The sequence below is a fragment of the Physcomitrium patens genome, chromosome 20 (assembly GCF_059467195.1).
Source record: "Physcomitrium patens ecotype Gransden chromosome 20, ASM5946719v1, whole genome shotgun sequence".
Lineage (NCBI taxonomy): Eukaryota > Viridiplantae > Streptophyta > Bryopsida > Funariales > Funariaceae > Physcomitrium > Physcomitrium patens.
Genome location: NC_143429.1, coordinates 11,072,707 through 11,088,127, shown reverse-complemented (window position 1 = coordinate 11,088,127; position 15,421 = coordinate 11,072,707).

The following is a 15,421-nucleotide window of genomic DNA, read 5'->3' as shown; positions in this document are numbered from 1 at the left end:
TGGACGATCAAATTGAGAATTACAACTTGCCGAAGCTCGCTGTCTAGGATTAGGGTTTAAATTTTTTTTAAAATAAAAAATAAAAAAATAAAAAAAAATAAAAAAATAAAAAATAAATTAATAAATAAATAAATAAAATAAAAAATAAAACTAACAAATAACAAAAGAATTTGTGCTTATAATATCTAAAAATTATTGAAATAGTGTTTCTAAGTACTTTGTATTGGGATTAAGCTTTTACATTGAAATTCGAAATAGTTTGTATTTAGATGGTTGAAATCCACTAGACTACTTGGATACTTGTAAAGCATTGTTTTATCTTCTACAGCTAGACATCTGGTGCATTTTTAAGCTAGATAGCACATAATACGACATAAGTCGTGAATCCGCCATGAAACTCTTGAGGTAGGAGGTATTGGAATTCATTTATTTTTATTTTTATTTTATGGAGAACGAGAATAAAAATTTTGAAGGAGCTTTGGGAGGAGCTTTAAGTGGAGCTTCTAGTGGGGTTTCTTCTAAAGGACAAGATTTGTACATAGATCCGTCCGTCGCTAGTATGTTTTAACCCTTATCATTATCTATGCAGCAATAGTAAAGCAATGATCGCAAAGAAGCTTTAGCAACCAAAGCATTGTAAGTAGTGGTCAATAAAATTGATCAATTTGATGGAAGAGATATTTCAAAGTATTTAAGATGTTATGTTTGGAAAATGGAATTAAATCAGGTTTTTGAGAAGAAGATGGTTGAATTATTTGGATTTGCCATGATATCAGAAATAAGAGAGCATATTACATCAATTATGGAACATTATGGAAATTCATAGGAGATTTTTTCACATGCATTAAAAGACGAATATTTCTTGGAAGACAGTGATTGTGTTACTAAAAAACTATTTTTAGAATAGATTGAGTGGCCTAATAAGAATTTGCAACCAAGAGAGCTACTAAAGAAATTTGAGAGGCAGTATTCTCAATTATCGAAGGTAGAAAAATTGACATTAGAGCCGAACAAGATTGAATTATTTCTTCAAGCTGCTGATGAAGAGTTACAAGAAAAATTGGACTTGCTTCTTGAAGACAAAGAAGAAGATGAAGGATTGACAATAAAGTGGAAAAATGTTGAAAATGCGATGAGTTTGCTTGCAAAAAGAGAAAGGATGAAGGATAGGAGTAATATTCCAAAAGCAGTACAAGCACCTAAAATTCCAATACATACAACACGACCAACAATACCTACTGTTCAATCTTCAACATCTTTATCAAAGAAAGGAGATATGGAGATTGAAGAAATTATACGCGGAATGCAAGATCTTCAAATTAAATTGGCAAGATTTAAAGAAAATACTTCTACAAATAATTTGAAGAATGTTTCAAAATAAGGGTATGTATCTGGTGTGATGACGCTTCACGTACTAGGTAGGATTGCAATGAATTTAATAATATGGTATAGCAAGGAGTTATTTACTGGAAAGATGGAAAGATTGTATTAAAGGATACAGAGGATCTCCTTCAAACCAATTTTGGCAAAGGAGGTATGAGAGCATTGATTTAAGATTATTTAATAGAACATGGAATAGCAATACAAGATAATGCAAGTTATGGTGCTAGAATAGATGATGAAATTGGTGGAAGCATAGAAACTAGTGAATTTTGGGCTTCTGCCATTTCTACAATGCAAAAAGGAAAAATACCTAAAGAAGCGTTATTATGGATAGCAGCTACAATACGAGGTACAATAGGTTGGAAAGATCCTATTGAGTCTCTTTTAATTCATGTATATATTGCTAAGAGCCAACATGAAGCTTTGATGGAAGAAAAGAGACAAGAAAATTTTGATGATACAAGAGAAAGAAATTCTTCTAAGATGCAAACTCGAGGAGATAAGGCTTGCGAGGTGGCTTCACAAGAATTGCCTATAAAAGATACTTCAGCATCATTGGAAGAAAAAACAAAAGAGACAAAAGATAAAGATAAATCAATTGCTTATAAGCTACTTTCTGATATTGAAGCGGCAACAAATTTAAAAGGAGCGTTGAAAGAACGTATATTAAATGCTAAGGTAGAATTCACATTGAAAGAAATTTTAGAAATTGCAAAGAAGGAGTTTCATGATATTATCATTGATAGTATTAAGCGAAAGAGGCAATTAATGAGCGAAGCTAGAATTAGTTATGCTATTGATGCAAGATTATATCAAGATGAAGAAGAGGGTGATAATGGTTATAAGCATTCAACAAATGAAAAGAATGGATATAATCAATGAGTACATCTCGAAGATTATAGTAATAAGGAAATGGAAGCTTCAAGCCATTATACTCAAAAGTATTGGACAAGGATAACTATTGAAGTATTGATGAAAGTAGGAGATATAGAAGAACCAATTGTTGCTTTAGTCGACCATAGTTTTGAAATAAATCTTATATCTAAGGATCTATATAAGAAGCAAAAATGGCCAATTGATATGGAACATGGATGGACAATACAAGCAGCTAATAATACATTAGGCGAATTATATGGAGCTTGTCTAGATGTCAAAATTTGGATTGGAGATGTTGCTACAGAACAATATTTCTTTATTCAAGATACGTCTTATTCATTGATTTTAGGACAACCTTATATTATGGCAACACGGATGGAAATAAAAGTACTTGACGATGGTTCTTCTTATGCAAGGATACGTAGTGAAGATAGAAGAAAAGCTGTATAATTTCTAACAGTACCTCGTAATTATGAATGAAATCAAGATAGGTTGAGGGAGAAACCATTGCCAAGGGTTGTTGAAGAATTTAAGGATTTTAGAGAAGTACCACTATAAAGCGGGATTATGGAGGTACAAAAGAAGAGGTATTCTCACAAGATGTAGGTGCCTTTGATGCAAGTTTTATTGGTATTTTTGAGAATGGAAATATTATGTATAAGAAAGTTGATAATTTTAAAAGAAAAAAAAAAAAGATTATATAGTATTGAAAGGGAATTACGCAAGTTAGGGACATTAAAAGATGATGAAAAGATTTTAGGTATTTATGAAGAAAATAGATTGGAGGATTTTTTAGAATTAATTACATCTATTAGATTAGGAGATAATGATAAGATTGTGGAAGTTCACTTGAGGGAGGTTTATACTATACTTGAATCTTTTCAAGCACCAAAAGTTATTATAGAGACAAAATATATAACAATAGATAAAAAGATAAAACATGTTGCCGGATCTTTAACAGAAGATTCTAAGGAACAAATAGAAGAAGCATCTAAAGAAAAGAGTTTAAGAGTTCCAAAGAAGATTGGACATCAATTTATAAACGAGACTTTTGAAGAATTGAAGATTAGATGTAATAGTTCTTTATTTCCAACAGAAATTGAATATTTTAAAAAAATGCTTGCAAAATGAGATAAATCATTTGCCTTTGGGTCTCGTGAAATAGGATGTGTAGATCCTAATATTATTGCTCCTATGGTTATCTTTACAGTACCTCATGTGCCTTGGAACTTAAGGCCAATTCCTATACCGATGGCATATTTATCTAAATTGGTGGAATTAATGAAAGAAAAAATGCAAATAAAAATTTTGGAGCCTTTTTTTGCTCCATATTCTAGTCGTTGGTTTACGGTACCTAAGAAAAATGGATCGTTATATTTTATTCAAGATATGCAGCTAATGAATGCAGTAACTATAAGAAATGCAGGTATAAGACCTTTAGTAGATGAATTTGTAGAAGCGTTTGCGAGAACGGCAATTTATTCAATGGATGATTTATATTCGGATTATGATCAATTTTAACTTACGCTGTCATAGAGTAAATGCTTATAGTATGTAAAAATTAGTTAGAATATATTAAATATTAATAAATCTAAATGTATGTTAGAATGGATAATAGATTAAATTAAAAAAAGTTGGTATGAAAAAACTTTATTTTGTTTTCCTTATTTAGTTTGATTATAGTATATAAAAGTTATAGAACCTTAATGTTAAGTATGAAGCCTTGAGAGGAGATAGGGACCTAAAGATGAAGATTTAAACTAATAGGAGGTTAATTGGGAGGGATGAAACCAAGGCATGGTTGGATGAAGATAGAAATAAGGATCTTCATCCCCATTGGTCGAAATCCATGCCCAATGGGCTTTTAGGAGGCTGCCCACGACCTTGATAACGGTTTCGGCGACTTCAAAGAGGCAATTAGGAAATCAGAGGCAAGGGTTCTAAATTTTAGGGTTTTGGCTACAATTTTTGTGCAAATTTTATAGGGTTTGGAGTTAGGGTGAATAAGTTAAAGCCGTTTGAAGTTAAGGTGTCAATTTGAGACCTACTGTTACTCTTTTGAGTTTAAGAGGAGTCTTACGGAAGCTTTTGGAGATCGGAAGAGGCGGCTGGAAGGGCAACTTCAAGAAATACATCTTTTGCGAAGGAAATTTTGCATTTAGACTTTATGTGAAGGAGTTATAGGGAGTTAAAGACAGCGCATTCAAATCAAAGGCAGTAAGTGAGCGGTTTTGTTCAAAGTAGTGTTAGGAGCCATAACTTGAGTTTTCGAATGAAATTTTGGCTCAAACTTTGGGAGAATGTAAAAATTTGTGTTAAAAAGCTATTTATATAAGTTTCGTGGCATTTGGACTTATGGTTTGTGAGATATGAAGAAAATTGCGCGCGAGTATATAAAGATTAGGGTTTGAAGCGGCTGATAGGGTTTTGAAGATATCTCAAGATCCGCAACGAATTTGCGGTTAAAATTTGTTGTACAAATTAATAACAACATATCAGTACTTCATGTAAATTTTGATCTTTTTTGGACGGTTGGATCAAGAGTTATGAGGTGTTGAGGTTCGGGAGAATTTCCACACAAGGATATACAAGGTTTTAGAGTACTTCTACCATATTTTGGGTGTTGTTGATTATTTAAGACTTAAGTATGTGGTGTAATTGTCCCAAAAGGAGAATTTATATATATGAAATTAGGGTTTCCTTATTTTAAGCTTGATTGAGCAATTAGTGACAGCCAGAAACCCAGCGCTTTCTTGAGGCAAAACCTCTCTACTCCGACAACATATGGGAGTAGAGATCTAACAATAATAAGAACGCCACTTGGATTACTTAAAGTAAGTACTCTGCCACAAGGTACTACTAACTCAATTGTACATATGATGAATGGGATGAACAAGGTATTAAGAGACTTCATTCTTGAAAAAACTATGCCTTTTTTAGATGATGTTCCTATCAAAGAATGTAAAGAAGGAGAAAAAAATGAAACTTTAGATGAGAGAAGGTGTCGCAAATATATTGTTGATCATATATAAGATTGTGAAAAGATTTTAATTCGACTTGAAGAGGTTCATCTTACACTTTCAGGAGCAAAATCTACATTTGGAGTGCAGGAAGTTTTTATTGTTGGACATTTGTATAGGTTTTATGGAAGAAAGCCAGATCCAAGTAAAGTTGATGCAATTGGAAAGATAAAAGATTCATGTGACTCTTTAACAGAAGTACGCAGGTTTTTAGGGGCTTGTGTATTTTATCGTATATGGATTCTTTATTATGCTCATGTAGCAGATCTATTGTATGAATTATTACGTAAGGATTATCGATTTAAATGGAAAAGAAAGCATATTGAAGAAATGCAGAAGCTAAAGGTGTTATTGGTGACACCTCCAATTTTAAGAAGAATTGCATATGACTGTAATAAACAAGTAATTCTTACTGTGGATACTAATCCTATTGCTATTGGATGGGTTGTGGGTCAAGATGATTCAAGTAGAAATAAATTTGTAGTTTGATTTGGAGCTAAAGTTTTAAATACTCGTCAACGTGCATATTTACAAGTCAAAAGAGAACTTTGAAGAGTTGTTTCGGCTATGAAAGCTGAAAGAGATTATTTGATTGGTGCAGTAGTAGTAATTGAAACGGATTGCTTACCATTACTTTGAATGATTACTAATTTTTCAATGTCAGATATTGCAATGTTAAGATGGATTACTTATATTAAGTCATTAAATCTGAAATTTAAGCATGTTGCTGGAAAAGATAATTTAATAGCAAACATGCTATCTGGAGCAAGATATGAAAGAGAAGACGAAATAGTTGAAGACATTGATGATGTTGGATCAAAATTCTATTCAATATCAAATCTTAACAAAGAAGACAAGCTATTTCTTGAAGAATTTTATGAAGGAGAATTATTGGATATTAGTCATTACTTGAATACCTTGACTAAGCAAGAAAATTGGTCTATAGAAAAATTTAAACAAATAAGAAAAAAAAACATATAGATTTTTGCTTCAAGAAGGATTCTTGTAGAAGAGACCAAAGAAAGGAATTGGAATGCCACAAAGAGTGATAGACAATAAAGAAGAGAAACAAAAATTATTAAAAGAATTTCATGATAGTTTATGGATAGGACATAGAAGAATTTGGGCTACTTTTGCTAAACTTAAAGAACGATATTGGTGGAGAAATATGTATTGAGATGTGCTCTTATTTATAGAGTCATGTAAAATTTGTCAAGCGTATTCTTATATACGACATCGAGATGGTCTTCATCCTACATATCTTCTAGCTATTTATTTTAAATGGATTGTAGATTTGATTATTATGCCGATCGGGTTATTGCAAATGAGATATTTCATCTTAGCTCGTGAAGATTTATCAAATCAAGTAAAAAGAAGAGAATTGAGAACAAAATCTACGGAAGGAATTTATAAATTTTTACTTGAAGATGTTGTTTGCTCCTACAGATATGTAGAAAAAATCACTACAGATTGTAGAGAATTAAATGCACAAGAAGCTCGTGAATTCTTTGAAAGATGTGGAATTAAACTATCACTGACTATTGCTTATAATCCTGAAGGAAATGCAAAAAAATAACGTGGTCATCCATCGATTGTGAAAGCATTAGTTAAAGCTTGTAATTGGAAGGTTAGAAAATGGCCACGACTTTTGTCATTTGCATTATGGGCTGATCGGACAACTCATAGCTCAGTAAAGGGATATATGCCTATTGAGCTTATGACAAGTCAAAAATCAATTATGCCAATTAAAGAAAAGATACCTACTTAGAGTGTGCTACCACGGGAAGATGGATTGACATGAGAAGAACTTTTAGCTATTAGAATTCAACAATTACAACAAAGATTGGAAGATGTGCAAATAATATTAGAAAGGTTAAAAAGAACAAGGTTACAAACAAAGGCACAATTTGATAAGCAGCATTGATTGACGCCTAAAGCAATCGAAGAAGATGATTGGATTTTGGTTTATGATAGTAGCTTGGACAATCAACATAGTATTATAAGAAAGTTTTCTAAGCGATGGTTTGGACCATATGTGGTAACAACTATTCATGATAATGTAACTTATTCATTATGAGAGTTAGATGGAATAAGGTTAAAAATACTAATTACAGGGAAGCGAGTAAAAATATTTAAACAAAGATATATATAAATAAATATAGAAGACCTTGGTGAAGACATAGATATTCCTCAACAGGAAGATGAATTTGACTTGGATAGCAAAAATGATGAAGAGGATTTGGATGAAGACTTCGAAAACATATTATAAATCAAACAACAATTAGATTATTTGGTGCATACCAGAGGATGTACAGATTCAGAAGGAATAGATGTCGTATTGTAATACGACTATATGGTAAAAATATAAATAAATTTTTTTTTATTAATATTTAGTCATCTTGGATGTTAGAAACAATGGCCAATTCCAGTGTCAATATTCATGGACTAGTTAATGTCACTCCATTGCAAGCTATACCACCGTATGTGACATCAACAATATGCTCCACCGATGTCATCGAACCAAGTACCTTCCATACCAACGGGGCAACCAGGATCATTTTCTAACCCTACATAGAACAAGCTTAGTAGGTATATACTGGTGGAGACATCCAATATGCCTGATGGGGATGCAAGAAGACCACTTCGTTGTTTTCGTTGCAGACAGATTGATCATTATGCTAGAATATAGTTAATTGTGACACTAACAGACCCAATTAATATAACCAGTCTTTCTCCGTGTTTGAACCCACCTCTATTAGTTCAATTGCTTTAGTATATTGAAGCTTGAACACAACAAGAATAATAAAAATACTCCAAGATTATTTATAATTTTGTTTTTATTCTTTTCCATGATATTAAACATAGTAGCAATAAACATCAAATTCCAAACCTTTATTAATAGTAAAAGTTGTAGCAATAAATAAAAATTATCAAACCTCCAATAATAATAAAAGTTATAGTAATAAATAATAATTACCAAACCTCTAGTAATAGTAAAAGTTGTAGCAGTAAATAATAATTATTGGGCCTCCAGTAATAGTAAAAGTTGTAGCAATAAATAATAATTACCAGACCTCGAGTAATAGTAAAATCAATCAGTAATTTCCAAATCTTTCATAATTTCCAAAACCCTTTTTGTGGTTGTAACACCATAATTCCTTCAATACTGAATCCCTTTGATGCATTGAACTTTAAAATTTAATAATTCTCAATCCAACCGTTAGATTGAGCTCAAATTTTCTAAGAAGTGAGGCAATATCTTTAACTCTTTTATATCCAATTTTCAACCATTGGTTCTTTACAAAACTCTAGATAACACAATTTCAATAGCACGGCCTTTACATATTGACTTACAAACACCTTTGTATTGATTTTGCGATTTCTTACAAATCCAATATTCAAATGAAATGATTTTTTTTGTTTTAGCTTCTCAATATTATAACTATACCTTTGGCAAGTTTGAGCCAAAATTCATTCAAAAATGCTCAAAAAAAATGGCTCAAAACATAACCATCAACAATTCAGTTCACTTACTTCCTTGATTTGTAAGCTCTAACTTCGACCAGCCATTTCTTCCTCATTTTAGATCTGATTTCATCAAATCTTATACAATAATTGAAGCCCTTTAAGTCAACTTTCCAACTCCACCTTTCGATTGTTAAATGCCTTTCTACAACTCTTTGTATGCTTGAAAGAGTGACAGTAGGTACAAATTTCACATCTAGACTTTAAATAGCCATAAATCTCTCATTGCAGACTCAAAGTTATCAACCCTTTTACAAAACTTGTAGTCCTTCAAGCCAACTTTCCAACGACAGCTTTCGTTTTCCAGAAAACCTTCTACAACTTTCTGTATGCTTAAAAGAGTGACAATTGGTAAACAATTTATATCCTAACTTCAAACAACCTTAACTTCTTCATACAAAACTCAAATAACAAACTTTATACACCAAAATTATAGCCCAAAACACAAGCTTTCTGAATCTCTTCTCTAAACCCTCGAAAATCCCCCGAAGAAGTGGCCTCTCCTTCGGTTTTCTCACGGACAGCCCCTTGAAGCTCATTGGTCATGACCTATAGCCAATGAGAGTGAAGATCCTCTTATCCTTGCCTTATCTATCCATGTAGATGGCCTAAGGCCACAATACTATAATATCAATATCCATATCTTTCTACATCTTCTATATTGAATACCTTCATACTTCTACTTTTACTTATAAAACCTACACAAGTTATTTAAGATTTCTATAAACTATAAAATTCTATAGAAAATAACACATTATTTTCTAATGTCATTATTAAATAACATTAATATAATAACCATCATTTTATACTATGAATAAATTACAACACGACAGCGCATACATAGTAAATTTACTTTGTAAACTAAGGCATATATTTTGTAAAGTCAACAAATATTAGAAGTCCTATAGAATATTGCTATATAACTCTTAGTTAGATAATATATATAAAAATAAGAGTGAAGTCTTCTTCATTCTTGTCAACTCTTTTCTTACTTCTAGTCTAGATTCAAGAGTCTATAATTTTTTTGTCTTTTAGAAATAGTAATTTTAATTTTCTATATATATATATATATATATATATATATAACTTTTTTTTATTTATTTTACTTTTTTTTATACAGATTTCTCAGACTTATGCATCTTTTTCAATTCATATTCTTGACAGATTGACAAGAGTACACTTATAATATTAGAGCTTTGACTTTTCTTGATTAAGAGTAGATTTTTTCTTTCTCTTGATAAGACATAAGCGTATTAGAAGTGATGGATTACCTTCTTCTAAACTAATATTATTTTTAGTATCTTTTTTATTCTCAAATCATCTCTTTTGTTTATCTTGAGCAATATTAGATATTTTATTTCTAAGTATTATCATGGTAGAGCTTGTTGAAATAAAAAGTCCAATGGCACAAATGTAAGAGTAATTCAGGGAGTTAATGCTTACAATGCATTAACTTAATTTACTACCACAAGGAATAACAAGAATGGCAAGGAGTGAATACATAGATATGATTAGAACTACTTCAACATCTGTACCAAATCATATCCCCTTTCCTATGGTGGAACATCCTTTTGATACTAAAGAATTAAGAGTTGCCATGTCTAAGAAGTTTGATAGCACAAGATCTAAGTTTTGAGGATTTATTAATCAAGTATAACTTGTGATTGAACTTCAATCCCAAAGCTATCCAACTCTGGGATCACAAGTTAGATTCATTGGTACACTTCTTTTAGGTTCAACATTATTGTAGTTTTTATCTTTTTTTAAATGACAAGATTCAATATTAAATAATTTGGAGGCTTTTTTTGGTAGAGTTTTGATCCATATATGGGGAACATGATGTAACTTGTGTTACAACCAAGAAGTTCTATATTTTGCAACAAGACAATCAATCCATAACATTATATGCTTTACAATTTTGACAACTTGTAACTGATATCAAGTGAGATGATGCTGCACTTATTAGCCAATTTTTCTATGGATTATAATATGACCTAAAAAAATTGATGCTCAACTTATCTGATCTTCAAATATTGAATCAAAAAATTAACTTTGCTTTGAAGTATGACAATTGATTTTTTGAATTTCGAACTTAGAATTGGACAAGTGGATGTCAGCATTATTATAATTCAATGGCAACTCCAATACCTCTTCAACACATACATTCAAAAGCAGAGGATATTCAAATTGATATAATATGTTTCAAACCTCTTTTTGAGCAAAAAAAAGACTCATCCTCATTAGAAAGGATTATGCTTATATTATAGAGAATCTAAGCACAGTGCTCAATATTATCTAAAAAAAAAATTCAATTATAAAATGAAAAGTATAAATATCAAGGAAGACAATATATTGGAAGAAGAGTTTTTTTAGTTATAATAGGAATCTTATAGTTGGAACCTTATACAATACCTAATAAAGATTATATTCTCTCCTCAAAATCCTCTCTTTGTTTTATTTTAAATATTATTTTAGAACCTAAATATTACAAAGCCTCTATCTTTTAGATTCAAGAGCTTCAATATCTTTCTTAAATGAAGAATTTGCTAAAAGACTTAACATATCTTTACTAAAAAAAACAAAATATTTTCATATAGAAATCATAGATGGTTATCCATTGTCTTTTAGAGATGTTATTCAAAAAATCTTTCTTATAAAAATAATAACCAATAATCATAATAGCTTTGTGATATTTAATATCATTAAATCTTTCTCTCATCTAATCATTTTAGGCTTATCATGGTTTAAAAAATGTAATTCTTGAATAGATTGGATTTCTTGTACTCTAGACTTTATTTAAAAAATATAATTCTTGAATAGATTGGTTCAAATGGCATCATTTTTGGAATTTTCTAACTATTATTGGATCTTCATCAAGGATTTTTCTTAAGTTATAGCTTCACTTTTATATTTGACCTATAAAGACAAACTTCAATGTAATGAAAAAGCAGAAGTAATATTTGAAGCTTAAAAGATACCCTTTGTTTTTGTGCCAATTTTATATTGCATTGACTTCTTCAAGATATTCTTTATGGAAAAAAAATACATCAAACTTTGCTTTGGGTGCCATATTATCACAAATAGAAACAGATGATAAACTTCACCTAATAGCTTTTTATTCTAGGAAATTTTGAGCCCAAGTATTTTCATCTTTGAGTATTGAAATCAACATTGATTATTGATTCAACCTTTTTCAAACAAATTCAATCAAGTATGTCTTCTAATCCTCTTGTTTGTGATATAAAGAATCCTTCTTTCAAGTTTCATGATGCTTCCAAATTTGAATTTGAAAATAACCTACTTTATTTTGAAGGATGCCTATACGTTCCAAAAGAAGAAGTATATTTATGTGTTTTTCAAATATGCCACAATTTTCTAGCAGTTGAATAATTGGATACAATAAGACTTTAAAGCTGATATCTAGAGATTTTTGGTGGTCTCAAATGTGGAAGGCAGTCAAAGATTTTGTTCTATCATGTGATGTTTGGTTAAGATTAAAAACTCCTCGTCATTGACGTTACAGACTTCTCTATCCATTACCTATTCAAAAACAACTATAATCTTTTGTTTTTATGGATTTTATTATGGATCTTTGAGTCTCAATTTTGTATGATTTTATTTTTGTGATAATATATCATTTTATAAAGATGACACATTTTATATAATGTAAAAAATCTATCATACATGAAGAAATAGCCAAGCTTTTTTTTGACAATATCTATTGATATCATGGATTGCCAAAGGATATTATATTGGATATAGAGAGTCAATTTGTATCAAGATTTTGGAGAATTCTTTTCGAGATTATAAAGGTAGACATAAAGTTGTCTTCAGTCTTTTATCTTCAAAGTGATCGACATACAAAGTGTATAAACTAAATTTTGGAACAATACTTAAGGTGTACGAACAATTATCAATAAGATAATTGAAGAATCCTCTTGCCATTCTTTGAGTTTTTTTATAATAATATGATGCATTCTTCTACATAATAAATATCTTTTTTTTATCAATTATAGTTATGTAATTATTATTTTACTTATTCTTTACATATCTTCCTGGAATAAACCTATAAAAGAGAGTTTGAATACAAGAAAAGACTATCCACATGAATTTACACATTAGGATCATACAATTAATTATCTTTTGATCTGCTAAAAACACCTAAGAAAGCTATGATGCCTTCTACATTCTATCAATTCTTCTTTTAATAAATAAAATATTAAAATTGATAATTCAATTCTATACATTCATTGTCTCTTTTCTTCTTCAAATTTATAATAATAATATATAATACTGTACTATCTTAAAAGAGTGCATAAAATATTCCATAATCCAAGCAATAAAATTTTCCAAAATTAACTATCATTCCCAGTAATTTGCTTTATACAATTCCAAACTCCACAATTTTTTTTTGCAGAATACTTTCAAATCTTGATAATCAATGTATTATAATTCTTCCATTCATATCCATACTTTACAAACATCTTCAATTATTGACTTTCCAATTCTCTACTTATAATTCAGCACACAATAAATTCAATTTTTTATTTGATATCATATAAACCAAAATTTTCTTTCATTATAAAATTTTACTTCATATTATTCAAAATCTATCTATTACCCTTTTTCTATAAAGAAAATAAAAATAAGATGTAGTACCAAGTTTACCCCGGCTCATGACTATCACAATTTAGTCCCATCTACTTCTTCTTCAACTGATTTATACTTACTCCAAAATAAAGATTCTAACCAATATTTCTTACTTAACCACTTTTCTTGACTATATCATCCATCCTACCTCCTAAATTGATTGCCCTATGGATGATTAATCAATTTTATCAATATCTAACTAATGTCCTATAAAAACCAATTTTTACCCGTTCTATAGGTAATCATCTATAACTTGATATTTTTGACTTTTTAAAAGTTGATAATCCTACAACAAAAGATTTGGCAAATTCTTTGTCTGAGCTATATGCAAAAATGAAGGAGAAATTAAAAGAAGCTCAAGAACGACAAAAATTCAACTCAGATGCCTATCAAAAGAAACAACTATAATTTAATGTAGGTGACAAAGTATGATTACTTTGTCGTAATATTAAGACTACTCGTCCTTCTAATAAGTTGGACTTTTGTAAGCTTAGACCTTTTCTTATTTGTGGACAAATCAATCTAACTACTTATTGATTACATCTACCAAAGTCAATGAAGATCTATCATATCTTTCATGTATCTCTTCTTGAAGCATACAAGACTGTAAACATACCAAGAAAAAGATAAGTCCCACCTCCTCCTATAGAGGTGGACAATAATGAAAAGTTTAAAATAGAAGAAGTTATAGACTCAAGGCTATGCTAAAATAAATTAGAATATCTTGTCCATTGGTACGGATATGATATTAATGAATGCACATGAGAGCCAGCAAAGAATCTTATATATGCAGCAAAGTAGGTAGATGCTTTTTATCAACAACATCTATCAAAACTAAGATGAAGACCTTTCCTATAAAAAAAACAAGATTCAGGTAAGATAACATTCTATTTTCTATACTTGTTATAACTGCTTTGTATTTGTCACACTGAGAAAATGGAAAACCAACAATTAGTGGATTCGACTTAAAAGCCTTCATTTGCTGACCTAATTATATGGCACACACACAGTAAACTTGTCTTGTAAGCTAAGGCATGTATCTTATAAAGTCAATACATATTAAAGGTCCTATAGAATGTTGCTACATAGCTCTTACTTAGATAGTATATATAGAGGCAAGAGTAAAGTTTTATTCACTTTTGTCAATTCCTTTCTTGCTTCTAGTCTAGATTCAAGAGACTCTAGTTTTCTTGTCTTTTGGCAATAGCCATTCCAGTTTCTTTTTAATATATATACTACTTTATTTCTATTTTTTCACTTTTCTGTTGATACAAATTTTTCAGGCTTATATATCTTTTCTAATTCATGTCTTTGAAAACTAATCTATTTCAAGTATCTAAGATCCTTCTAATCTATTGTAACATAAAACTTCATTACAAAGTAAGACAAAGTAGACAAGAATAAAACTAAATAAAATTAAATAGAATAGGACATGCAAGACAAAACTAAACAAATGGAAATAGAATAAAATAAAATTGAATAGGAAGATGCAAAATCCAACTTTACTAAGAAAGAAGGTTTAAAGTCATACTTGACCAAATGCCTCAAAAGGCCCTGGCCAATCCTATTTATACTTTGTTCTACTACCTTGGACTTTCTAGAATGTTCTTAGATAATAGACCTCACTTAGATAACTACCTTTAATTCCTTCTAGAAGGTTCCATAGTAGATTCCATCTAAAAAACCATCTTGAGCCTTCTCTAGAAGGTTCTATGGTGGATCCTACTTAAATAACCACCCTAAATTCTTTCTAGAATGTTCCATGGTGGATCCTACTTAGTCTATTAACTTAACTCTAATTCTAAAAACTTTCCTAGTTCTAACTATCTATCTCTACACAAATATTTTATCTATACTTTGTTACATCATATCTTATTTGTGAAGAAAAAAGATGGATTAATACAAATATATGTAGATTAATAATGACTCAATAAAATTACCATCATGATTTGATATCTTTTATCTTT